A 27,795-nucleotide genomic window follows, 5' to 3' on the forward strand; every position below is an offset into this window, starting at 1 on the left:
GAACATTTAACTTTTTCCCACAAAAATCTTACTTTAGTGCCAATTATTTCATTTTCACAAGGGTAACAGGAGAAAATGCATAATAAAATTTGTTGCACAATTTCTTCTAAGTATGCCAATTCCCCATATGTAGTGGAAAATTACTGTTTGGGTGCACGCCAGGGTTCCAAAGGGAAGGAGAACCGTTTGAGTTTTTGAATGTGACATTAGCTGGAATTGATAGCATTTGTATGCATTTGTAGAGCCCCTGATGTGTCTAAACAGTGGAAACCTCCCACAAATTACCCCGTTTTGGAAACTAGACTCTTCAAGGAATTTATCTAGATGTGTGGTAAACACCTTGAACCCTCAGGAGCTTCACAGAATTTTATAATGTCGAGCCATGAAAAAAAAACAAATTCCCCACAAAAATATTATTTTAGCCTGAAATGTTTTATTTTGACAAAGGTAGCAAGGAAAAAATGTAACCCTAAATTTGTTGTGCAATTTCTCCTGAGTATGCCAATACCGCATATGTGGAGGAAAACTACTGTTTGGGCGCATGGCAGGGCTCAGAAGGGAGAAGCGCCTTTTGACTTTTGGAAAACAAAATTGGCTTGAATCAATAGCCGACACCATGTCGCGTTTGGAGAGCCCCTGACATGCCAAAACAGTGGAATCCCCCACAAATTACCCCATTTTGGAAACTATACCCCTCAAAGACTTTATCTAGATGTGTGATGAGTACCTTGAACCCTCAGGGGCTTTCCCTGCTGAAAAGGGAATGAGCGCTATTGTGGCTGGAATAGGTTGCGGATACCATGTCAAATTTGAAAAGCCCCTGACATGCGAAAACATCAGAAACTCCTACAAGTGATTCCATTTTGTAAACTACACCTCTCAAGGAATTCATCTAGGGGAGTAGTGAGTATTTTTAACACTCAGGCTATTCATAGACTTGTATAAAATTGGGCTGAGTAAATGAAAAATTACTATTTTATCCAATAAAGTGTTGCTTTGACCCAAAGTTTGCAATTATCAAAAGGGGTAATAGGAGAAAACGAACATTACAATTGGTTAAGTAATTTCTCCTGATTGCATCAATACCCCATAAGTGGTAGAAAGCTACTTTGAGGCACAGTGCTGAGCTCACAAGGGAAACAGCGGCATATTATAGTGCAGATTTAACTGCACTGGTTTGAGGGAGGCATGTCACATTGGCAGAGCCCCTGGGATTCCGGAACAACAGAAACCTCTCAATGAATGCATCTAGGGGTGCTTTGATCACATTGACACCACAGGTGGGTCACAGAATTTTATAACATTGGGCAGTGAAGAAAAATTAATTAAATTTTTACCCTAAATAAATTGTTTTAGCCCCAGATTTTACATTTTCACATGAGTAAATAGGTGCCAATGGTGCCAAAATGTGTTGCACAATTTCTGCTGAACATGGCAAAACCTCACATGTGACTGTAGAGTACTGCTTAGCCACACAGCAAGACTCGGGAGGGACAGAGAACTATTTGACTCTTGGAGAGCAAATTATTATAGAATAGTTTCCGTATTCCATATTCAGAGTCCCTATATGCCAAAAGAGCAGAATCCCTCCTCAAGTGACCCCATTTTGGAAATTAAGCTGTATGTAATATTTGCGCTACGGACACCTACAGTGGGGCAAAAAAGTATTTAGTCAGTCAGCAATAGTGCAAGTTCCACCACTTAAAAAGATGAGAGGCGTCTGTAATTTACATCATAGGTAGACCTCAACTATGGGAGACAAACTGAGAAAAAAAAAATCCAGAAAATCACATTGTCTGTTTTTTTATCATTTTATTTGCATATTATGGTGGAAAATAAGTATTTGGTCAGAAACAAACAATCAAGATTTCTGGCTCTCACAGACCTGTAACTTCTTCTTTAAGAGTCTCCTCTTTCCTCCACTCATTACCTGTAGTAATGGCACCTGTTTAAACTTGTTATCAGTATAAAAAGACACATGTGCACACCCTCAAACAGTCTGACTCCAAACTCCACTATGGTGAAGACCAAAGAGCTGTCAAAGGACACCAGAAACAAAATTGTAGCCCTGCACCAGGCTGGGAAGACTGAATCTGCAATAGCCAACCAGCTTGGAGTGAAGAAATCAACAGTGGGAGCAATAATTAGAAAATGGAAGACATACAAGACCACTGATAATCTCCCTCGATCTGGGGCTCCACGCAAAATCCCACCCCGTGGGGTCAGAATGATCACAAGAACGGTGAGCAAAAATCCCAGAACCACGCGGGGGGACCTAGTGAATGAACTGCAGAGAGCTGGGACCAATGTAACAAGGCCTACCATAAGTAACACACTACGCCACCATGGACTCAGATCCTGCAGTGCCAGACGTGTCCCACTGCTTAAGCCAGTACATGTCCGGGCCCGTCTGAAGTTTGCTAGAGAGCATTTGGATGATCCAGAGGAGTTTTGGGAGAATGTCCTATGGTCTGATGAAACCAAACTGGAACTGTTTGGTAGAAACACAACTTGTCGTGTTTGGAGGAAAAAGAATACTGAGTTGCATCCATCAAACACCATACCTACTGTAAAGCATGGTGGTGGAAACATCATGCTTTGGGGCTGTTTCTCTGCAAAGGGGCCAGGACGACTGATCCGGGTACATGAAAGAATGAATGGGGCCATGTATCGTGAGATTTTGAGTGCAAACCTCCTTCCATCAGCAAGGGCATTGAAGATGAAACGTGGCTGGGTCTTTCAACATGACAATGATCCAAAGCACACCACCAGGGCAACGAAGGAGTGGCTTCGTAAGAAGCATTTCAAGGTCCTGGAGTGGCCTAGCCAGTCTCCAGATCTCAACCCTATAGAAAACCTTTGGAGGGAGTTGAAAGTCCATGTTGCCCAGCAACAGGCCCAAAACATCACTGCTCTAGAGGAGATCTGCATGGAGGAATGGACCAACATACCAACAACAGTGTGTGGCAACCTTGTGAAGACTTACAGAAAACGTTTGACCTCTGTCATTGCCAACAAAGGATATATTACAAAGTATTGTGATGAAATTTTGTTTCTGACCAAATACTTATTTTCCACCATAATATGCAAATAAAATGATAAAAAAACAGACAATGTGATTTTCTGGATTTTTTTTCTCAGTTTGTCTCCCATAGTTGAGGTCTACCTATGATGTAAATTACAGACGCCTCTCATCTTTTTAAGTGGTGGAACTTGCACTATTGCTGACTGACTAAATACTTTTTTGCCCCACTGTATATGAAGCCATAAATAGTTAAAATGCTAGGACATGTCATAAGCATGGTTCTTCGTTAAAGACTAGGATTAACAAGATGTGTTTACCTTAATATCAAGGAAAAGGAAAACTGTATCCAGTGCTGGCATGCGGAAAGGTCCTTCACTCATGCACTTAAAGGTTGGTATCTGAAGCCTTCTCTGAATCTCTGTTCCAAAAATATCCAATATGTTGCAGAGCAAATGGTGGTATAGGAGACGCTGTCCCAGCCGGTGACTAGCGTACTCCCCCAGAGCTTGGTGACTGCCGTGAACAGGCAGTGGCGGCCGCGTGTGTATAGCTAAAGCCGGCAAGGTGCAGGACCTTGTGTGATGTCAGTCACGTGATGTGTACACGTGACCAGCTGGTCACGTGTACACATCACGTGACTGTGACCAGGTAACACACTGTACATGTCAATTCCTGCTCCAGACCAGAAAGGGGAGCTTCCTTATACATTCTGGCCAGTAGGTGGGGTTAGTGAGTCAGAAAGAAGTCAGCTGAGAGAGTAAACAATGGAGTTGTTATAGAAATGGGAGCCAGCTGGAGCTCGTGACAGGACAGTGAGAGAGGAGAGTTGGCAATTGGTCTGTGGAGAGGGAAGGAACAAGAGCAGAGACAAGAGCTCAGGGGAATAAAAACTGCATATAGCTGACCCCAGAGTGGAGCGCTGATAAAAAGGGAAGCCAGAGTCTTTGGCTGGGTGGGTGCTGTACGCCCTGACAGCCGATTCTGCAAGGGACTGCAAGTTCCCTGGCCACACCGAACACCTGAAGGCACAGTAGCAGACCAAGAGCCCGGGGCTGACAGTGAAAAGGACAGTGCCCGTAAATAGGCTCACGCTGTCTGCCATACAGGTTAGAAATTATCACGCAGGAGAGGGCCGCAGCTTAGCTACAAGCAGCAGGGACCCTAAAAGAGAGCACAGAAGGAAAGTTCCCAACCCCACCTGGCAGCGTGGATCATCTGAAAGCCTCCAGGCAAGCCGGCCTCAATCCGTCATCTGTAATTGGTACCCCAGATTGCATCTACTTTCAAATAAAAGTTAAAGAAAACTGTACCTCTCTGTGTCCTTCACTTATTCTCTGCACCCCAACATTCACCATCATCTGAACAATCAAATATATTTGCCCTGGGGCCCCGCTCTACCTGTGGTGAGCTGAACTATCCTTGCTGCGTCACCATCAGCCCCAGTGGACCTAAACCGCAGCGTCCGCCACCCATTGCCGAACACCACGGGTGGCATCACGACCAAACACCACATAATTATCCTCCATTTTATAACACGGCCAGGGCCATGGAAGCAGATCACGGCCCCGTGACCTCTTTCATAGAACTGTCTGGTCTGTTTCCTGGTACCCCACGGCCCTGATGGGTGCGTCACATGCACCTGTAAGTTAGGCGGGCTCTCATGGCTACAGAAATACCAAACATGTGGACGCTAAATGTGGATTAAGCACACTTGGGCTCAGAAGGGAGAGGTATTTAGATTTGGGAGCGCAGAATTTGCTGAATTTCTTTTGGGGTGGGGGGGTGTGAGGAGCCATAGCACTTTTCCAGAGACTTTGTACTACCAGTAACTTGGAAGCTCCTTATATTTCCATTAACAGATAACAGACCTGTGTGGGGACTTGCTTTTTTTGTGGATTGAGTTGAAGCTTTTATTGGGAACATTTTACATAACGTTTGGGATCACATTTATCCAGTGCTCTACGAAGAGCACTTACTTTAGGGTTTCCTACTAAATCTGAATGGTGATGTGGATCAGATGAAACCCCAATGGATCAATTCGCTATACTGATGCAGCAGAGTTACTCTGGACTCCGTCTGGCCTCTATTAAGGGGTGTCTTTCTTTTCAGAGGTTTACAAAACTGGCAGACCGCTCTTTTATGTATGACTAAAAAGACGGACACCGTTGGATCACAGGTCAGACAGTGTCCACAGTGTCTCCATATGCCTCAATATAGGGAATCTTTTCCCGGGGGTTCCATCTTAATCATGTATTTCGGAGATTTACATGGAAACCCCAGTGTAAGCTCTCAGCATAGAGCACAGGATTAATGTGAGCCAAGTCTTACTGCAATCTTTGTGAAGCAAAAAGAACAAATTAGCAGCAGATGAAAAATTGGCTTTATTTATTTTTTGCGCTGTTCGTCGTGTGGTATAAGTGATTAGGCAACTTTATTCTTGGGGTCGGTGTGCTTACAGAGATAGCAGAATTATATTGGGTTTTTCATGTTTGGCTGCTGTCACACACCAAAAGACATTTTTTATTGCAAAAATTAGTTTCTGCATCACCATATTTTGAGAGCTATGATTTTTCTATATTTCGGCCAACAGAGTCATGTGATGGCTTGTTTTTTGTGGCACAAGTTGATGTTTTTATTGGTACCATTTGGTACCAGCAGTTCAGGAACTGATTTTGTTTATTTATTGCCATTTCACATGATGTAAAATTGATAAGGCAGCTTTATTCTTCAGGTCAGTATGATTGCAGTGATACCCCATTTTTATCTTTTTTTATGTTTTGCCACTTTTACAGAATAAAAACTATTTTATAGAAAAAAGAATTGTTTTTGCATCACTTTATTCTGTGAGCTATAACTTTTTTTTTATTTTTCCTCTGTTGGAGCTGTATCGCATTATGTTTTTTGAGGGACAAGATGATGTTTTCATCACATTGTTATTTAGATTTGACTTTTTGATCATGTTTTGGTCTACTTTTTGTTCGATGGCATGATGAAAAAGCAAAGGTGTGTATTGAAGGAGTTAACTAGTGTGACAGTTTTATACGTCGGGTCATTCTGTATGCGATGATACCAAATATGTGTACTTTTGTTTTCACATAAATATATGTGGCACCCCAGGAGTACCAGAATGGCATTGCCTTCTATACGGGGAGGGTGATGCTATGCCTGGAAGCGAGAAGGATCCCCTTAACAGGTAGCACTAACATAGAACACTTTTCTGAGTCTAGGCCAGAAAGGGGAGCTCTAAACAAGGTTTCAGGGTAGCTTCCCTATAATTCTGGTCTGGAGGAGGAGTTAGTAGTCAGTCTGTGTGAGAAAGTGAAGGGAGAGAGAAACTGGAGTGGAGCTGCGATTGGGTTCACTCCAGGTTTGAGGGCAGAAACCAGACACCAGAGTCTGAGGTTGTGTGGGAACTGTATGCCCCACAGCAGAAACCGGAGTGCAGGAAATTGCAGGTCTCCTGGCCCCTCTGACACCCGTTGGCACAGCAGCAGATTAGAGCTTGGAGTCACCACGAGAGAGGGACACCGGTAAAAAGGCTCGAGCTGCCTGCCATGCGGGTAGTGTCCACCTACAAGGACAGATTGAGAGAGGACCTTGTGTGAAGCCCCAGGCAGCAAGGGACAGAGAATACAGCGCAGAAGGAAGGATTCCAATGCCACCTGTCAAGGGGTATTCCAAATCGCTTCCAGGCTGCACCTGTAATCTGTGTACCTGAATTTCACCAGCAAAAGGTAAAGAGACTGCAACCCTGTGTTCTCCAATTCTTTCCTGAATCTCCACCTTTACCATCCCTTACCAACTACACCGGGAGCCCTGGGGACCAAGCTCTACCTGTGGGGAGCTATACCAACTCTGCTGCAATACCATCAGCCCCAGTGCACCCCTTTAAGCAGCATCAGTCATCCCTGGCCGAGTAACACAGGTGGCGTCACGAACATTATTACATTAGACTTTATTTTCCTCTTCCATTCATTCCCTTTAACTGGGTGCCCAGGGCCATGGACTGGGTCATTGCCACCGTGACCACCCATTTAAGTACCCCCGGATCCGATACCGAGTATCCCCACGGCCCTTGCGGGGACTCCATATACGTATTCATTGGTTTAATATTTTTTCTTCTTTTTAAATTTATTTTGTGATTTTTTTTTTAAATAGTTTTTAAACATTTTTTAACTTGTTTTTTTTTATTAGTTTTTTACTTAGTCCCTGTATGGGACTTCAATTTTTATTTCTCTGATCACTGGTCTCAAGTAATACAATAAACATGTATTACATTGTATGAGATCTGACAGTTTTACACTGTCAGATCGCTTGTTAGACTTAGCTGCTGGCTTAGGTCCTGAATTCACCCTCAGTCTGTACCCTCCCCACATCCAGAGAAGAGGGGACTAGTAGTGTACTGTAATACATCAACCAGACTAACAAGATTTTACAAACAGGGATAAAGGATAATACCAATCATACAAATATACTCGCACAAGCAACAGAGGTAAACACTGAGGAGTGGAGGATGGGGAAAAAACAAAGTAGTAGAAGAAGGGGATTAGCACACAACCAAAACATCACAACAGTCTTAGGTAAATCCACCAAATGCCTTCTCAAACAGAAACAACAAACCACTATCTCCTAAACCATGCAGCATGAAGCTACTCTGGCAATGAGTGTTTGCCAGGGCCCAGAATCTATGGGAGAGGGAAGTAGCTAACAATGAACAGCTGAGAGCCTTAATGCAGGAAAGCTTTCAAGAGCTCTCAACTGAGCAGATTACCCCTGCACTGTTTAAAGAAACCTGCACCTTTTAATAGGAAGGTAAAGTGCTTTTAATCAGTGCAGGAGTAGGAGAAATCACACCTTTCTTGCTTCCAAAACTCCTCCCCACTGCATGACTGGCTGCTTGCTAACCCTTTCCTGTTCAGATGACTTTGCTATAACATTTACTACTGTAAAATTACCTAAATGTAACATTTCTATAATAAAACATCACAGTACAACAGTCCTTAGCATTGGTCATATTGTACATAACAAATCAATCATTAGGTCATATCAGCAATCCGGTTAGGGTGTGTCAGCCATCTTCCATTTGTTTACATGAGTAAATGCAAAATTATTTAGACCAACTGAGTATAATTTATTCAATGCAAAATTGATGTAAATCACATGGAACAGGTCAGGGTGTGTGGATTGGGTTCAGGAAGAGGCCTTCAAAAGATACTGATATTTTCACTATATAGTGCAATGCAGTGGTTTTGCAGTATATAATATAAGCAATAAGATGATTACAAGTTCAAGTGCATTGCGAATACTAAGAAATAAGAGTAAAAACTAGTGTTTTAAAAAAATATAGTCTCAATATAAGCTTGTTATTTAGACTCTTTAAAGTGTCTTCCTCTCTGAAGAGACAATTTGCATATTTGATTTCTCAGAGGAGCATGCAGGGCCTTTAATTCTCCTCATACTGGCATGCCATACCTGGCATGTCACTTTCCACCAGTTGAAACCTAACTCCTTAGATCCCAGTCTTAGCCTTTCAGGTAGCCAAGTCAGATCTTATACTTTGTATTGATGAGGGGTAATACCCCAAACACAGTGTCTACAAATTGAGATTCTGATTTGGCTTTTACCCTATGTCATATTTCAAGGCTCATTAATGGGTCGATAATGACTTCTAGTATTGCTACTTCCATAGGTGACACTAGAGTTCAAGTCCTCTTCCTCTCTGAAAAGACAATTTGCAAAAAAAATATAAACATTTCAATAACTCCACTTTCCCCCATTAAAAATAGAGAAAGTAAAATCTATCAAAATATGCAATTAATTAATTAATACAATAAAAGTTGCAAAGAGAAAAAGAATCAAAATGTCAAAATTGTGATTTTTTTTTGGTGCATGAGAATTCCCTAAAAAATGCAATAAGAAGTGGTCGTACTACCTCAAGATGGAATCAATAAAATTGTCTGCTTACCACTCAAATAAGTCCTCACATAGCTCAACTGATGGAAAAGCAAAAATGGCCAACTTCAAAATGGCCACCATGGTCACCACGCATCTTGAAAAGTTTTCCCTCTCCCATATACTAATGTAGCACAAACAGGAAGTTGATATCACCAACCATTCCCATTTTATTTAGGTGTATCCATATAAATGGCTCATCCTGTAGATGGAAGAGGTGGAAGAGGAGGTAGCCAACACAGTTTTTTTTTTAAATTTGGAGAGGCTTCAAAACATTGGGAGAGGCAAAAAAATATACAAACTTCAATGGAGTATAACAATGGTTGGGTGTGACTGTTATAGTTCCCTAGTCAGCCAAAGGTACAGTTATGTCCACATATATTTGAACAGAGACAACATTTTTCTAATTTTGGTTATAGACATTACCACAATGAATTTTAAACAAAACAATTCAGATGCAGTTGAAGTTCAGATTTTCTGCTTTGATTTGAGGGTATCCACATTAAAATTGGATGAAGGGTTTAGGAGTTTCAGCTCCTTAACATGTAGCAACCTGTTTTTAAAGGGGCCAAAAGTAATTGGACAGATTAAATAATTTTAAATAAAATGTTCATTTTTAGTACTTGGTTGAAAACCCTTTGTTGGCAATGACTGCCTGAAGTCTTGAACTCATGGACATCACCAGACGCTGTGTTTCCTCCTTTTTGATGCTAACCCAGGCCTTCACTGTGGTGGTTTTCAGTTGCTGTTTGTTTGTGGGCCTTTCTGTCTGAAGTTTAGTCTTTAACAAGTGAAATGCTTGCTCAATTGGGTTGAGATCAGGTGACTGACTTGGCCATTCAAGAATATTTCACATCTTTGCTTTAATAAACTCCTGGGTTGCTTTGGCTGTATGTTTTGGGTCATTGTCCATCTGTAGTATGAAACGACGACCAATCAGTTTGGCTGCATTTGGCTGGATCTGAGCACACAGTATGTCTCTGAATACCTCAGAATTCATTCGGCTGCTTCTGTCCTGGGTCACATCATCAATAAACACTAGTGACCTAGTGCCACTGGCAGCCATGTATGCCCAAGCCATCACACTGCCTCTGCCATGTTTTATAGATGATGTGGTATGCTTTGGATCATGAGCTGTACCACGCCTTCGCCATACTTTTCTCTTTCCATCATTCTGGTAGAGGTTGATCTTGGCTTCATTTGTCCAAAGAATGTTCTTCCAGAACTGTGCTGGCTTCTTTAGATGTTTTTTTAGCAAAGTCCAGTCTAGCCTTTTTATTCTTGATGCTTATGAGTGGCTTGCACCGTGCAGTTAACCCTCTGTATTTACTTTCATGCAGTCTTGTCTTTATGGTAGATTTGGATATTGATACACCTACCTCCTGGAGAGTGTTGTTTACTTGGTTGGCGGTTGTGAAGGGGTTTCTCTTCACCATGGAGATTATTCTGCGATCATCCACCACTGTTGTCTTCCGTGGGCGCCCAGGTCTTTTTGCATTGATGAGTTCAGCAGTGCTTTCTTTCTTTCTCAGGATGTACCAAACTGTAGATTTTGCCACTCCTAATATTGTAGCAATTTCTCAGATGGGTTTTTCTGTTTTTGCAGCTTAAGGATGGCTTGTTTCACCTGCATGGAGAGCTCCTTTGACCGCATGTTTACTTCACAGCAAAACCTTCCAAATGCAAGCACCACACCTCAAATCAACTCCAGGCCTTTTATCTGCTTAATTGAGAATGACATAATGAAGGGATTGCCCATACCTGTCCATGAAATAGCCTTGGAGTCAATTGTCCAGTTACTTTTGGTCCTTTTAAAAACAGGGTGGAACATGTTAAGGAGCTAAAACTCCTAAACCCTTCATCCAATTTTGATGTGGATACCCTCAAATGAAAGCTGAAAGTCTGAACTTCAACTGCATCTGAATTGTTTTGTTTAAAATTCATTGTGGTAATGTCTATAACCAAAATTAGAAAAATGTTGTCTCTGTCCAAATATATATGGACGTAACTGTATGTACAGGCAGATGCGCCTGTCTGTAATCACACCCCCTGCCATGCTAAGCACACATTTTGACAGTACACTTGCTGAAGGCCAGGCTAACACCTCCAAGACGTAACGCTCTGGCTATGTGTCCAATTTGCAGACTCCGAAGTTAAATGGGGCCGACCTATCATTCAGTACATGTAGACGTGTAGACAAGTACTCGTCCATTATGTTGCTGAAACGCTGCCTCCTCCTAATACGGACCATATCACATGGTGGTGTTGGAAGTTGTGGTGTACTGAGGAAGGTTTTCCACATTTTGGTCATGCTAACCTTCCCTTCCAAGGTAGTGCCAGTGCACTAGCTACATTGATGACTTCCTCCTCCTCCTCTGCCTTCTTCCACTGAGCCACCGCTGTTAGACGGGAACGCCGTTAGTAGTGCGTCTAACAGTGTGTGCTTGTATACTCGCATTTTCCAATCTTACTCCAGTGATGGAAGTAAGCATGGTACGTGACCTTGTAGTGGGTATCTAGCAGGATGGACACACAGTAATCAGCACTGGAAGCAATCTGGGAACCTCGGCGGTCCTTGGTGGTCTCTCTGTATCCCTCCACCCACGCTCCAGTGATGCTTGTGAGCTGCTTTGAGTGCCACCCTGTAGTGAACACAGTACCTCTTCCTTCTCATCCTCAAAACTGTACCCTGGCTGAACAGTTGTGTACCTAGCCACTGTTTATACAGGAACCCACCCTCCAAGCCATGTGAGGACGACAGGCCTGATAATGGTGTGAATGTTCCTCCTTCTCTTCCTCCTGTACCAACACCACATTCATCCCATCGTTACCTAAAGCATTTTTGCAAGCAGGCAAGGAAGTGGAATAGTAATGCTGATGATGGTATCAGGAAGCGCTGACTGACTGACTGTGGCTTTCAGCCAGCATTCCCCAGTGCAGACATACCTCTTACCACCTTCAGTCTGCTAAAAGTGTCATCCCCTATGAATATTGACTACTCATCTTCCACTTCAACAATACAGCATTAATCTAATAAAGGTCCATGCAGACCGAAACGTTATCCACTAGCTGTTGATGAACTGACTGTAAGTAAATTCACCTTGTTTTGCATCATATCTTTTTGAATGCTGAGTTTCATTACTACTACTACTACTACTACTACTACTACTACCACTGGCAAAGATTGGAACCCTACTCAGGCACCTCATCTATCCCCTCTGGAGTGCCGTTTATGATTTTTCTACTCTACCCCAGGCTGTTATGGCACTGTGCACCAGACTGTTAGGACAGGCTGCACTAGGTTGCTATAGCACTCTGCCCTGGGCTGTTATGGCAGGATGCACCAGGCTGTAATGGCACACTACACCTGGATGTTATGGCACTGTGCACCAGACTGTTAGGGCATGCTGCACCGGGTTGTTATGGCAGGATGCACCAGGCTGTTATGGCACACTACACCTGGATGTTATGGCACTGTGCACCAGACTGTTAGGGCATGCTGCACCAGGCTGTTATGGCAGGATGCACCAGGCTGTTATGGCACACTACACCTGGATGTTATGGCACTGTGCACCAGACTGTTAGAGCATGCTAAATCAGACTGTTAGAGCAAGCTGCATTGTTTATACAGGCTGGGTCACCTGTTGTGCTGGACAATCACAACCATGCCAATACTTGTCATATCTGTGATAGCTCTTGAAGTCTCTACCGCCTAAAAGCTTGTTGATTGGCTGTGCTGCAGCCTTTCGATAAACTTTACTTGGAACTGAACCTGAACAGTGAAACAGACTTCTGGGAAAAAATCCACGTGCAGAGTTTAGTACCGGACCTAGTGTCCGGTACAAACCCCAGACTTTACAGTTTAGCTTCACTTATACCCCGTATTTAGGTTTTCCAAGCATTTTCAGGTGGTCTACGAGTATTTTGGGCGTGCTTGGAGATTATGTTTGAATCAACACATTTGCATGATTTGCGGCTGCTAGACAGCCTGAATACATGTGGCGATTCCCTAACAAACGGGCAACCCCCACATGTAATCAGGCTGTCTAGCAGCCGCAAATCATGCAGCTGTGGCGTCTCAAACAAAATCTCCAAGCACGCCCAAAATGCTTGGAGACCACCCAAGCATGCTCGGAAAACGTGAGTACCGAGTACACTCGCTCATCACTACTAGTTAACTTACATGCTTGTTTTTTTTTACTTTTAAACACTTCTACAATATTTATTGAAAAAGAGATCATTTAACATTTACAGAATACAATGCACTACACATGTGTATTGTACTGACAAACAGCCTATTACCCTGCAGTGCCGGGGCCTAATTAGCTTTTATAGTTCGCAGACCTGGAGGCAGGTCATTGATAGGCTTCTGGCTGCTATGGCAACTAGAGATAATCAAATCACAGTCTAATTTCATGAAATTTGCAAGTCCCAGCAAATGTGAACATTTTCAATTCGATTCCTGCAGATCGATTAAAAAAAATGCCTGAAATAATTTTACATATTTCCAAAGATTGCATCTGCCAGACATTGGGTTCCTACGTCATTTGTCAAATATGGGCCTCCACACAATGCCATTACGTCCATCACATCACATGGTTTACCTCGGTGATAAACAGCACAGGCAACATGTAGCTAAAAGATCCTTTGGGGCAAAATCTGCTTCTAAGGTTGGCTCTTTAGAAGGTGATGCCACAAATGCTGTTAGTAAATGAGGCTCAACAGTGCGTAAAAGTCCTAGTTGTGGTGGTGCTGAGAGCGAGCATCTTGTTTGTGGGAGTTCATTTGATAGTTGCCACCAGATGAATCTTTGGCTGTCTGCAGCCTCTGCAGGAAGAAATTAAGCCAAGAACTTCCAGCAATCAGAGTAAACCCTAGATTGTTCTCCTGCTCATTTTTTACTTGTAATTCCAAAGGGAGTTGCCAGCAGCAGATTTTGATGAGTGACATACCCAAGTGTATTCAGCATAACCAAAAATTCCTCAGACAGATGTTAATAACCTAATTGACAGCACGGCAAGGCATTTAACTCTATTATTTCTACATGTAGTGCTCATACTCAATACTAAATAATTCAAAAAAAACACAAAAAGTATGTCGCCTATTAATATGGCATGCTTCAAAAACAGCACACATCCAATATAGAAAGAATGGAAGCATTTAGCCGTAAATAAAAGGATTTCCTTTATTCAATATATCCTTCAAACAACATATACATTTTATATTATTGATAGTTTAAAAAGGGGTAAAGCTGCACAGAAAAACCACCGCCAAATGTCACAAAGGCAACAAACAAATAACATAGATGCCAAAAATTATATTCCTTGGGGGTAAATGTGAATATTATCCACCAATTATTGCACCTATTCCATAGTATGTCTCGTAATATAAATTGCACCCATGCACTATAGGCCTAGGCTCCTCTGCACTATCTACATAGCCCTCCGAGCATCAGAGTGATGAGTATCGGGGTATGCGTGCCCTAAAGAGGTCTGACCGACAGGAGCATGGTAATGCAGGTAAAGGAAGTCGATTACCTTGTGAAAAGCGGCGGTGACTCGACCCGGACGCGCGTTTCGCCTGTGGCTTCGTCTGCGGGGAAAGTCGCAGACGAAGCCACAGGCGAAACGCGCGTCCGGGTCGAGTCACCGCCGCTTTTCACAAGGTAATCGACTTCCTTTACCTGCATTACCATGCTCCTGTCGGTCAGACCTCTTTAGGGCACGCATACCCCGATACTCATCACTCTGATGCTCGGAGGGCTATGTAGATAGTGCAGAGGAGCCTAGGCCTATAGTGCATGGGTGCAATTTATATTACGAGACATACTATGGAATAGGTGCAATAATTGGTGGATAATATTCACATTTACCCCCAAGGAATATAATTTTTGGCATCTATGTTATTTGTTTGTTGCCTTTGTGACATTTGGCGGTGGTTTTTCTGTGCAGCTTTACCCCTTTTTAAACTATCAATAATATAAAATGTATATGTTGTTTGAAGGATATATTGAATAAAGGAAATCCTTTTATTTACGGCTAAATGCTTCCATTCTTTCTATATTGGATCAATACTAAATAAATTGAGATGCTTGAAAATTTTATTATAATTTCTTCATGATTTGCTTGTCACAAGCATGACTAATGATCTTGTGATTTCATAACTCTATAACTTTTCCTTCTTGGTGTTACAATTTCATGGTTGAGGAGTGTATTTATCCTGGAAAAAAACACTTGCCACAGTGCAACAGTGTGTGATGGACGAGCAGGCAGTATATGTTTATCACTGCATTGTGGCTAATGAGGACTGTTAACGTTGATATTACATGCAATAGAATGTGAAGAAGGGGGAAGAAGAGGAAGTAAAGTAGGTAAATGTGGAGGAGTACATTGAGTTATCCCAAGCACAGGCAAGGCTGACAGGCCGGTCACACTTGCGAGTGCAATGCGAGAAACTCGCGCTAGTCTCTCACCTCATTATCTGGCACTGCCGCCGGCACTCGGGACGGGAGCATGCAGATGCATGTATTTCTATGCAGCTGAATGTTCCGGTCCTGAGTGCCGGCGGCAGTACCAGGTATTGAGGCGAGAGACTCGCGCGAGTTTCTCGCATTGCACTTCCAAGTATGACCCCGGCCTAAGCTGAAAATAACAATGATGACTATGTTGGCCATGATGAACATCTATTGCAGTGGGGTGCAGAAAGTTAACAAACTGGGCCCTCTATAATGCCGATGAGCATGGCAAACTGAATGCTTGAATCCTTTGGGATGACATCTCGTGGCATATTGTTAGTCAAGCTAATGGATGATTATTGGATAGCCATGCTTTTAGATCCTTGCTATAGAATCAAAATGTGTTTTTTTGGCTTCCAGAAGGAGCCCAAATTGGCATTTTACCAGAATAAGCTGTGTTCTCTGCTTGATGAAGCTTTCACAGAGAGGACACCTGCTAACCTCATGGCGGACTAAGTTAATTCTCTCCACTACCCACAGAACTAACACTCACCCACACGTGCTAGCACCATGGCTACAAGGAGTAGCAAAGGGAGCAGCAACAGCCACAGTATATTTGGCATGATGGACCAGATGTTTTATCTCCCATTGCACCAAGCTGATGCATTTCAGCAAACAAAAACACAATGTTAAATAGCCAGGTTCGGTCATACTTAGACTATATTCTTTCTCCATCAGATACCTTGAGCCCCAATCCCATGAATCAGGCAAGAACCAGCACCAACTTTCAGTCACCTGTGGCTGATGTCAATTATTGGATAGGCCCTTCCACTTGCCAGCTAGCTTGTTCGGTGACTTCTACAATGTTCTACTGCTGCCAGTGCAGGTGGCCCATGCCCAGGCCAGGATGTACTCCGTGTCCATCATGTTATCCATACTGTTTTTCTGCTGCCAGGGCTGCCATTGCTGACCCTTTACTGTCAAACATCTCCTAGCCTTCCCCATCCTCTTCTATACTGTACAATTGCTGCCACTGACAATAGACACCCACATACATTTCCTGTGCTTATCTAAGGCATTCTATAACTATTCTGTAATGATGCTGGAAAGTGTACCCTTTTCAAGGTTCAAAAATTTCAGATAATTCATTCACAGCTAGATGACAAGTTATTGCGCTTGTTCTTTTAAATTTTTTTTAAGTGTTTCTGCTTCCTAAAAAAAGGAATAATATTTAGACAACTTGATAAAAAGTCATCGTAATTGTATAGTCATTTTGGGAATAGCAAACCTGTTGTTGACCCCAAAAAGAATAACTTTTCCATTCCCAGTTGAGAAGCCATTGCTTCTTCACTTTCAAAACAACAAACCTGTTTCTGCTCTATAAATAACCGAATACATTTTGGACAGCTTGTGAAAAATATATCACTTCTTCATATAGGAAAGAACAAACCTCTTGATGCTCTGCACCACATAAATAGTTTTTGCACCACAATGTGTGAAAGACCCATGGCTTTTTCTGTTCATTCTGTCTGTGTATAAACACACACAAGACAGGCATCTGTCTGACAAAAAGTTATATTTTTTCAGCCAATTTTAGAATTTAAGAAGCCTAAAAAGACTGTTAGGACAGTGTTTTGTTAGTTACTATTAGTTACCATCCTTTATCCCACAGTCGATTTTGTTCACCAGACTTTGACATTCCTAAGGTTTTGTTTGAATTAAAGAGCTTAAAAAGTTCAATATAGTCCTAGGAGACCTGAGAATCTTACATGTCTTTTCCTTGGAATTAGAGTCTTTGTAGTATTGTGATTTGGTTCAAATTATTTCCTTGGAAATTGAATTTTTTGGAAAAAATTGTCAAAGTTGATGAGTTCAAATTACAAAAGATCTAATGTTAGGTGCTGCACAGGGGGAATCTCAAACCATGTTCTCTGTGGTCTACCATTCTCCCCAGCCACAGTGGAGTCTGCTCAGCAGAGACGTCGGTCGCAGCGTCTGGCTCAAGCTGATACTGTGCTTTCTGGTTACAGCTGCGCCCCAGGTTCGGCCCTATGCGGACATGTTCTCCAAGAGGGCTGCGGAGACCCTTCCGCCTCACCGCCCCTATGACTGTCCTATTGACTTCTTGCCTGGTGCTGAGCCTCCCCGGGGTCGAGTCTACCCGTTATCTCTCCTGGAGACGGAGGCAATATCTCAGTACATCCAGGAGAATCTGGCAAGAGGATTCATTAGGAAGTCAGTGTCACCTGCAGGGGCTGGGTTCTTCTTCGTGCAGAAGAAGAACAGAGAATTACATCTCTGCATAGACAACAGGGGTTTTAACACCATAACCGTTAAGAATAAGTACCCTCTGCCACTTATATCTGAGCTCTTCGATAGGTTGCGGGGGGCGAGGGTATTTACTAAGTTTGATCTGCGGGGTGCTTACAATCTGATTCGCATCCATGAGGGGGACGAATGGAAGATGGCATTTAACACCAGGGATGGGAACTATGAATACCTGGTGATGCCCTTCAGGCTCTGTAATGCTCCTGCCGTTTTCCAAGACTTTGTGAATGATATCTTCTGGGATATGCTCACCACCTCAGTCTTAGTCTATCTGGATGATATTCTCATCTACTCTCCAGATATAGACTCCCACCGGAGAGATGTTTGCAAAGTCTTCGACCTCTTACCGGCAAACTCCCTCTATGCCAAGTTGGAGAAGTGTGTGTTTGAGAAGGAGTCCTTGCCTTTCCTGGGCTATATCATCTCCGCCCGGGAGTTGGCCATGGATCCTGCCAAGCTACAGGCTGTGATGGACTGGCAGGAATCCCATTCTTTCAAAGCAGTGCAGTGCTATATGGGGTTCATCAACTATTATCGCCAGTTCATTCCCCACTTCTCAACTTTGGTAGCTCACCTGGTTGCCCTCACCAAGAAGGGAGCTAATCCTAAATTGTGGTCGGACGAGGCCTTCCTCACTATCAAGTCACACTTCGCTAGCACTCCCATTTTACATTGCCTGATGTTGATAATCCATTTATCAAGGAGGTGGATGCCTCTTCCGTCGGTGCTGGACCAGTCCTCTTCCATAAGGATGCTCAAGGTCAGAAGAATCCTTACTTCTTCTTCCCCCAATCCTTTTCACCAGCGGAGAGGAATTATTCCATCGGGGACAGGGAGTTGCTAGCCATGAAGTTGGCCTTTTCAGAGAGGAGACACCTCCTGGAGGGGGCTCGTTATCCCTTCCAAGTGTTCACTGACCACAAAAATTTGGTATATTTACAAACTGCCCAGTGGCTAAACTCTGGCCAGGCCAGATGGTGCCTGCTCTTCTCCCGGTTCAACCTCACCCTCCATTTTCTCTCCCGGGAGAAGAACACTCATGCCGATGCTCTGTCCTGCTCATTAGTGTCATCAGAGGAGGAGGAGGAGAAGGAGCCTTAGCTTATTGTCCCTTCAGAGAGCCTGAGAACTGTATCCCCGGTTTCGCTAGAGTCTGTGTCTCTGGGCAAAACTTTTGTTCCACCTAATTTGTGACCTGAGGTTCTCTCTTGAGCCCACTTGTCCAGGGTTGGTGGACATTTTGGGACCAAGAGGACATCTGAGCTCCTGGCGAGGATGTACTGGTGGCCGCATATGGCTCGTGACGTCAGAGACTATATTCGGGTGTGAGTCTCCTGTGCCAAGAATCGGTCTCCTCGGTAACGGCCTGCTGGGCTACTTTACCCCCTGCTGGTGGCAGACAGGCCCTGGGAAATGGGTGGGATGGACTTTGTGGTGGACTTACCCAAGTCTCGTAGCTGCACCGTTATCTGGGTAGTCACTGACCATTTTTCCAAAATGGTGCACTTGGTACCTCTTCCACGGCTACCTTCTGCACGGGCCTTGGTGGCGTTGATTATTAAGCATGTTTTCCGCCTACACGGTATGCCAGACAAAATTGTCAGTGACCGGGGTCCTCAGTTTGTGTCTCGGTTCTGGAGAGAGCTCTGTCGTCTACTCGGCATGGAGCGGAATCTCTCTTCAGCGTATCATCTTGATTGGTTGGTAGAGAGGGCCAACCAGACCCTGGTCACATACCTGTGACATTTTGTTTTGGCCAGGCAGGATGACTGGGCATCCTTGCTACAGTGGGCAGAGTTTGCATTGAACAATGCCGCAGCCGACTCCACTGGTCAGACTCCATTCCTCCTTAACTACGGCCAGCATCTGCGTGTCCCTGTGTCCATGCCCGTGTCGTTCACCGATTCTAGGGTGGCAGACTGGATGGTGAAGGCACGTGACATTTGGGAACGCACACAGGATGCCATCTGGGCCTCCAATGAGAGAATGAGGGTCTCCACCGATGCACATCGGTGCCCTGCTCCGACCTTTGCTCCTGGCGACGTAGTGTGGCTCTTCGCCCTGAACATTAGGCTGCGAGTTGAGTCCACTAAGTTTGCGCCTCACTACATTGGTCCCTTCAAGGTCATGGAAGAAGTGAACCCTGTGGTCTATCAGTTGGCCCTTCCTCCACGCCTAGGTATCACCGACACCTTTCATGTGTCCATCCTAAAACCCGTTCACATGTCCTGGTTTTCCGAGTCATCTGCCGGGACATTGGGCTGGTCCACAGACGATTACAAGGTGAATGCTATTGTTGGGTGTAAGGTGGTACTTTGCAAAATGTATTATCTGGTGGATTGGAAGGGTCATGGCCCAGAGGACAGGACCTGGGTATCTATTGAGTACATTCAGGCTCCTCAGCTCATTGCTGCCTTTGAACATAGCGAGGTCCAAGGAGGGGGGTAATGTTAGGTGTTGAGTTCCCAACTGCTGCACAGGGGCAATCTCGAACCATGTCCTCTGTAATCTCCCTTTCTTCCCCAGCCACAGTGGAGTCTGGTCAGCAGAGACATCGGTCCCAGCATCTGGCTGATACTGTGCGTCTGGTTACAGGTGCCGCCCCAGGTTCAGCCTTAGTAACCAGCATTGATCAGCGGCGAGCCGACGTTCCAGGGACTAAGTCCTGCTTTTCATCTACTGATCATGCCTGTGGAATGACCTCTCATTGGAGGCCGGAGATCACATGCTTAGGTCCTGTAGCAGCTCTGATTGGACCACTAGGAAGGTCCTGGAAGGCTACTTCTATAAAAGACTTGCATGTGCTAGTATAAAACTGAAATTGTGTGTGGATGTATGACTGTTTCTGGTGAAAGCGCCATAATCATACCCATCCCTAGTGTTGTTGATTGTTATTGGATGATTGAGCTACCTAGAGCCAGACTGTGCCATCCAGCACAAGGCACGAGCTTACAGCGTCTTTTAGCAGTGACCCCCAGTGTGGCGCCATGCGCAACCAGTGCGCTTTCCTGACCATAGTTAGGGTGGATAGTGGTGTACTCCAGAGCAGCGCTGTACGCACTCTGTGCGGTAAATGTTCAGTTAGTTCTGTTCTAACTACCAGTTAGTGTAGGGTGGGAATTCCTGCTTGGACTCAGCATCTGACTCAGGGCGTTCTCAGGTTCAGGCTCAAAAGCCACCGAGGGTCAGAGCGAGTCCAAGCACCAGTTTAGTGGGGGTGAATTATAGGGATCCCACCAGCGTCTTTCAGCTGCACCCTGTGACTGCTAACAGGGTGCAGCGTTTATTTGGTGACTCTGTGAAGAAACAGAGTTAGCTGCCATTCACACTGGGTGAGCTCTAAACCATGTGTGAGCAAGCATTCATCCGCCATTACTCAGCAGCAGGTTCCATCTCTGCACGGTGGACCCCGGGCTGCGAACGCACCTCATATCTCCCTTTATTTTATTTGGTGCGTTCCGCTAGCCCTAACATCCAATTTTCTCTAATGGCAACCCATTGCAATCCTGCAATCACATCACTTGAGGTTCTGATGGGGTGACACAGGGAGCCCACTCTGACTAATGACTGAGATTAGTGTTTCCTGATTATTGAGCTACCGATATCAATCACTTACAGACCACTGCAATCATTAGTTAGGCACAGCTTTGTGCCCATATGACATAATCTGCAAAGGAGTTAAAGTTTGCTATTATTTGCCCAAGGCTGGGGTCACACTGGCGACTAAAACGGACGAGTGCAAAGTGATAAAAAATCGCATTGCACTCAGACCAATGTTAAACTATGGGGCAGCTTCCAGCAGCCGATTTTTTGTCAGCCGTTTTCCTCGGTCCGAGACAATCGCAGAATATCATCCGAGTGATGTGTGTTAAACGCTGACCCCGGCAATGGAGGAGATGGAGAAATTAGTTTCTCCACCTTCTCCGCAGCTGTGCTCCAATCCGCTCTCTGCGAGAGGCTCAGAGCACAGACGCATGACACTCGGCTCCTGCTCGCAGCAGAGGAGGAGCCGAGGGTCATTTACATGTCGCATCCGATGCTCTCGCATTGGATGCAATAAGCTAGTGTGACCCTTGCATAAAATAGATAGCAACTAGATCATTTAACATTGAAATCTATGGGAAATAGATCATAAGAAAAGTTTCTATTTTGCATATGTATTTTGTTTTTTGTAGCAGATTTTTTAATACAACTGGACATGCAAACACCATACTTATAATAGCTTGCTAATAATTTCCCCTGCCACCATACTAGTCCGAGCTAGTATTGTCTTCTTTGAACCAATCATTGTCTATAGATTGAGGTCCCTTACTTGCCACCCTACTCTATTAGTCAGAGCTGAGTCACTACAAAGAGCTTCTCTTAGGCTGGTTTCACATTTGCGGTTGTGTCCGCAGCGTTTATGCCGCATTTTTCCCTATGCGTCGTGTATTCCTATCTTTAACATTAGGGACGCAGGTGCCTGTGATTGTATGCGTTTTGCCGCGTTTGACGTCGTTTCGTTGTCTGCGGCATGGCGCGGTAAACGCTACATGTTGTAATTTCAGAGGCGTGAATTTGCCACCTAGAAACGTATGCAGTTGTTAGTGGATGGAATGCGGCAAAAAACGCATTTCAGTCTATGAGAACGCATGCGTTCGCAAGCACATGCGTTTGCTTGCGTTTTGTGAACGCATGCATTTTTACACAAGAAAACCTGTCTAGACACTGATTAGCCACCCCCCACATACAAACTGATAAAAGGAGGGAGTGGGCATTGGCAGGTCACTCACTACTCAGCAGACTGGGAACAAGAGAACAAGCTCTGAAGCTGTGAGGAATCTACACTTTGAACAATGTGAGTGTCAAAGCCAATGTCTGTATTTTCTTTTTTCTCTCTCTATATGTCCTAATAATTTCTGTCTCTTTTTTCTTGCTGCATGCATCAGAATGTCATTGTATTCTTCTGAGGAGCGTCTTGGGCCTGAACAAGGTGGAAATGAAGTGAAGTGAGTACTCACCTCTTCAGATTGGTAAGTATTCTATGTCACATCTACACATGTGACACATTTTTTTATTTCTTTTTCAGAACAGTGCTTCAACTGCGGCAGAGGCTGAGCAGGAGCAGCATGGACACGTTCATGTGGCAAGGCGGCGTGTAAGTTTATCTGACTGATTGTACTCTGTTTATTGTATCCTGACTTTACTATTCTTGACTGTTCATTTCTTTACTTTGCTCTCTCATTATCATCATCATTCTTGACTTCTTTTTTTTTCCTTGACTTTGAATATTCTTGACTGTTTTCTGTCTCTGTTGTTTTCTTTCTTTTCCTTATGTTAATGTCTCCAACATTAATGTATTTATTTTTTTGTAGGTTCCAGAACGGGATGAGAACCTCATTGACAATGACATCTTCATCTCCCTCGTCCATGAGCGAGTCCAGTTGTGGGACACCTGGGTTCCGCAGCACTTGGACAACATGACAATCCGGCAACTATGGAATGAGGTGGCCCAAGCGATGATGGATGGCTGGGACAATGCCCCGGCTCGGGTCCGCAAGGCATTTCGTAAGTATTGCAATGCGGTGTGATGCATCAGTGACCTTGGTCGGGATCACACAACTGTGTGTGATGAGAGAAACTCCTGTGAGTTTCTCTCATCACACACAGTTGTGTGATCCTGGCCAAAAGTGCATTGTCTAACCATTTTTTTTTAAACAGTGCTCAAAGTCAGAACATTACTATTATAAATGTTTTGTACTAATTTTTTTTGTTTTTTTTGTTCACAGCACCTGGAGTCGCACTCTTGACCCTGGTTCTGGAGTGGTCCTTCATCAAACAGCCACGGACCCGTCCCAGCCATCCAGCAGCACAGCAGCAACTGGGCCTGCAACACAGACTGGAGACCAGGAAGCTGGTCCATCAGGTGTTCCCCTGTCCCAGACCTCTGCCTCTTTTTTTTGGGCTCTTCACGGCAACGGCAGAAGGCCTCTGACAGGTCACTCATGCCCGAGTTTTTGCACTTGAGCTCGATCTTTCATGATGGACTCAAGGCGATGGGAGACAGACTGGATAGTGGCTTCAACCTTCTGAATACACTTATCCAGGATGTCACCAGAAGCCTTGACCAAGTGAAAGCCGACCTCCAATGGCCAGCACATCATTTTTTTAATCAAATAGAAAAGGGCATGTCCGAACACCTAACTTCTGATCTCCAGCTCAGTGTCATGCAGGCCTGCAATGCTGCTTACATGCTATGCAGCAGACTCGGTATTTTCAGCAGCCAGTGGTGGCATTTCCACCTGTGCCAACACTGTCGCACTTAACCTCAATGCCGAGCTCTGCTGCATACCTCTGCACGGCCACCACCATTCCAAGCACTGCCGAACACCACTACAGCGCCACCACCATGCCAAGTGCTGTTGGACAGCCCACCGCCACCACCATGCCAACTGCTGCTCTTGCTTGGACATCCTCCACTGCCACCAGCATGCAGCAGCAGCACCCGGACTGGTCATCAACCATCACCAGGTTCCGCTGCAGCAGCAGCACCCGGACCCTGGCATGGCCTTCACCACCACCATGTAGCAGCAGCTGCACACGGACCATGACAGGTTGGCCACCATCAACGAACCGCAAGAAATGACCCCACCGAGGCTCCCCAGACCACAGCGCCGATCCCAAAAAGGGAAAAAGAAAAAAGAGCGGTCTATTGCTATCCCTCACCCTTCACCTCCCAATGTGACTGTGATGTCAGGTTTGTCTCACCCTTAAAGTGTCTCTCTGCCGTCCCATGCCTCTAGTACCATCCCTGAACTCCCTAACCCCACTAGTTTAATTGCCCCTTCTCCTGCAACCCCTGCATCGTCTTCAGCCAGCCAGGCCTCACAGCTACACACCCCCCCAGTTCCGTCACTCTACCCTAAGCCGGCGCAGTTAATTTTTTATTTTTTTTAAATGAATGTCAATATTTTTTGCCCCCAATACTGTTTGGTTATTTGTGTATTTCACCGCTGGCAACACACACCGTGCGCCGACTAAAGACACTGCGCTGTACACTTTGTGTTTTTGCCACCTCATAGCTCCAGGAATTATTAAGAAGAACACTGCAGCTTTGTGTGTTTGGTATGGAGCTATGAGTTGTGAAAAACTAATATTACTTGTATTTTCTCCATAATCTCTTCAGTCTGCTTAATCTATGTGACGCAGACTGAAGAGACAATGGCGGTAATACAAAGCAGATCTATACTCAACAGGTCATGTGTCATAAATAGTGAGTTCATGATGCACAAAATCATTATTTATGACACCTGACCTGGTGAGTAGAGAACTGCCTTGCATAACCTCCATTTTCTCTTCAGTCTACATAACCTATTTCACACAAATTGAAGAGACAATGGAGATCATACAAGGCATATCTATACTCACCTGGACAGGTGTCAGAAATAGTAAATACATGAAGCTGGGTTTTGTGCATCATGAAGTCATTATTTCTCACACATGAACTGGTGAGTATAGATCTGCTTTGTATTATACCTCCATCGTCACTTCAGTCTGCATCCAATAGATACTACAGAAGAGAGTCAGGATGTAATGACATCAACTACCTTACCACTAACAACATAAGTGGTTTTTAAAGGAAAGACATAGGAGACTTGGTACAGGAATAAAAATATGTTGTTTATTAACAACAAATATTAGTTACATTTAAAACATAACTGGTACAGACCAAAACCCAACAGCACATTTTACACAATATTATCTTGCCATGCCACACGTCCGATGTTAGAAACCAAATTAGCAGCAAATTGGTTCCGCATGTGGGCAACTTCAACAGTTGACGGCAGAGGGTGATGCTGGTAATCTGGCAATGGGTTTGCAACTGGTTCATCCAGTTCAATGTTGTTCCTTAGCCATTATATAATTGTGGAGAACCACACAGGCTTTGACAACCTCATCAACTGTCTCCATTTTTAGATTAATGGCTGTCCCAAAAATGCACCATTTTGAGACAAGAATCCCAAAGGTACACTCAACTGTTCTTTGGGCCCTGGTCAGTCTGTAGTTATAAATCCTTTTAGTGTCGTTCAAGTCCCAACTGGAATATGGCTTCAGTAGGTTTTCACACATCTGAATGGCCTCATCCCCAACCATAACAAATGGCATTCGTGGGCCTTGAGTGTTGGGGAGAGGTCGTGGCAGGGGAAAATTTAAATTTTAAACGTTGGCCCATATCCGAGTTCTTGAAAGTCTGCGAGTCATTACCACAGCCAAAAGCTCCAATGTCCACGGCGATAAAGCAACAGTCGGCATCTGCTATTGCCATGAGCACTACAAAAAAATATTTATTGTAGTTAAAGTACTCTGATCCAGATCTGGCAGGTTTGATAATCCGCATGTGTTTTCCATCCACTGCTCCCAAACAGTTGGGGAAATTACACACTCTCCAGAATTTGTCAGCAATTTCCATCCACATGTCCGGGGTGGGTAGGGGGATAAATTCATCCCGGAGAACATTCCACAAAGCCCAGCAGGTGTCCACAGCTATTCCAGACAAGGTGGATATTCCAAGCCAGTACTAAAAGTGGAGCGATGATAAGCTCTCTCCGGTAGCAAGGAATCTGAAGGAAAAAAAAACAAACAAAAAAAATTACGAACAATTCTATTTATGGTGGGGTTTTGCTAAACACATAAAGAAAAATACAAATAATACATTGCAGAACAATAATAATTATGACAGGCATTTGTTTAGAATTATTACGTACCTTAGTGTGACCAGGAGACGTTCCTCTGCAGGAATCGCTCTACGGAGCTGGGTGTCCTGTCTCCGGATGGCTCCTTGGACATGACCAAGCAAATCCCGAAAAGACTCTTGAGACATCCTGGTATATTCCGGGAATTTGTCCGGGATGGCATTAAGCTCGCCATATAGCATGTGGTAGGCTCCACGGCTCTCCTGGAGTTCAATAATGGGGTGTCTCCAAAAACGCTGACGCTGTGTCCTTCTCTGTCTTTCTCGATTTCTTTGTTGCTCCCAAGCAAATCCAGGTTGAAATAAAAGCTCTCCATGCGAAGATCCATCATGACACAGGATACAGTAGCAAAGTCTGAAGATTTCACCAGTCCAAGGGTCTATATATAGATATCCCATAATACACGCCCACTGTAGTCCCATTGGTGGTGTCTGTTTATCGAGATTTTTCTCCTGTTAAATTTTCCACCATGTGCACAGAAAAGGCAAACGCATGCAAAACGCATGAAAAGCATGTAAACGTTGTGTTTTTTTACCACATGCGTTACCTTATGCGTCTAAAAAACGTACTCGTTTGCATGCGGTTTATCGTGCGTTTCAGGTTGCGGCATAAACGCTGCAAATTCTACCGCAAATATGAAACTAGCCTTAGGCTGGCTTCACACTTCTGTTTCACAGTCCAAGTATCGACCAATATGTATGGACAGGCCGCAAGTCTCCTGATCTGAACTCAATAGCCTCATATATGTCTATAAGGCTATTAGGTTTGAGTCAGGAGAACTGGGGTCGGTCCGTACATTATGGTCTGTACTAGCACCGCAAAACGAATGTGTGAAACTAGCTTTATTCTCGTGGAAACAGGGCATACTTGTATTGCATGAATAGCCACTGAATTTTAGGCTATGTTCCCATGAAAAGCTTTTGGTGGGTTTTTGCTGTTGCAGATTTTCTGCACCTATTATGTGAATGAGTTTATTATTTTTCAATACATTTGAGTGCATTTTTTACATGCATTTTATCTTGTTTTTGACTCTGGGTTTTTGTCTCTTGTTGGTATGTTATGTTTAAAACAAAACTGCTTTCTTTATTTTTGATACCTCCTGTCCTGGTATTTGGATTTGACAAAACGTTATTGATATTGTCATGTGTGCACTATATGCACTTTTGATGCCTTTCTACTGTGGAATTTACACATCTAATGCAAGTCTATGTGAAAAATCTGCATAAAAAACTCAGTGTACCTGCAAGAGAAATTGATTTTGGGATTTGAAGCACGAACTGCAGGTCAGTAAAAAAAAGCATGCA

The 27,795-nt window shown here is 44.0% G+C and overlaps 1 protein-coding gene across 1 annotated transcript in view; it reads left to right on the forward strand.

Moving 5' to 3' along the window:
• Nucleotides 1-27,795, forward strand: part of PRSS12 (serine protease 12) — a 286,964-nt gene that overhangs the window by 70,880 nt on the left and 188,289 nt on the right. The gene's annotated exons all lie outside the window — the stretch shown is intronic.

This window comes from Ranitomeya variabilis, chromosome 1 (assembly GCF_051348905.1).
Source record: "Ranitomeya variabilis isolate aRanVar5 chromosome 1, aRanVar5.hap1, whole genome shotgun sequence".
Classification (NCBI taxonomy): domain Eukaryota; kingdom Metazoa; phylum Chordata; class Amphibia; order Anura; family Dendrobatidae; genus Ranitomeya; species Ranitomeya variabilis.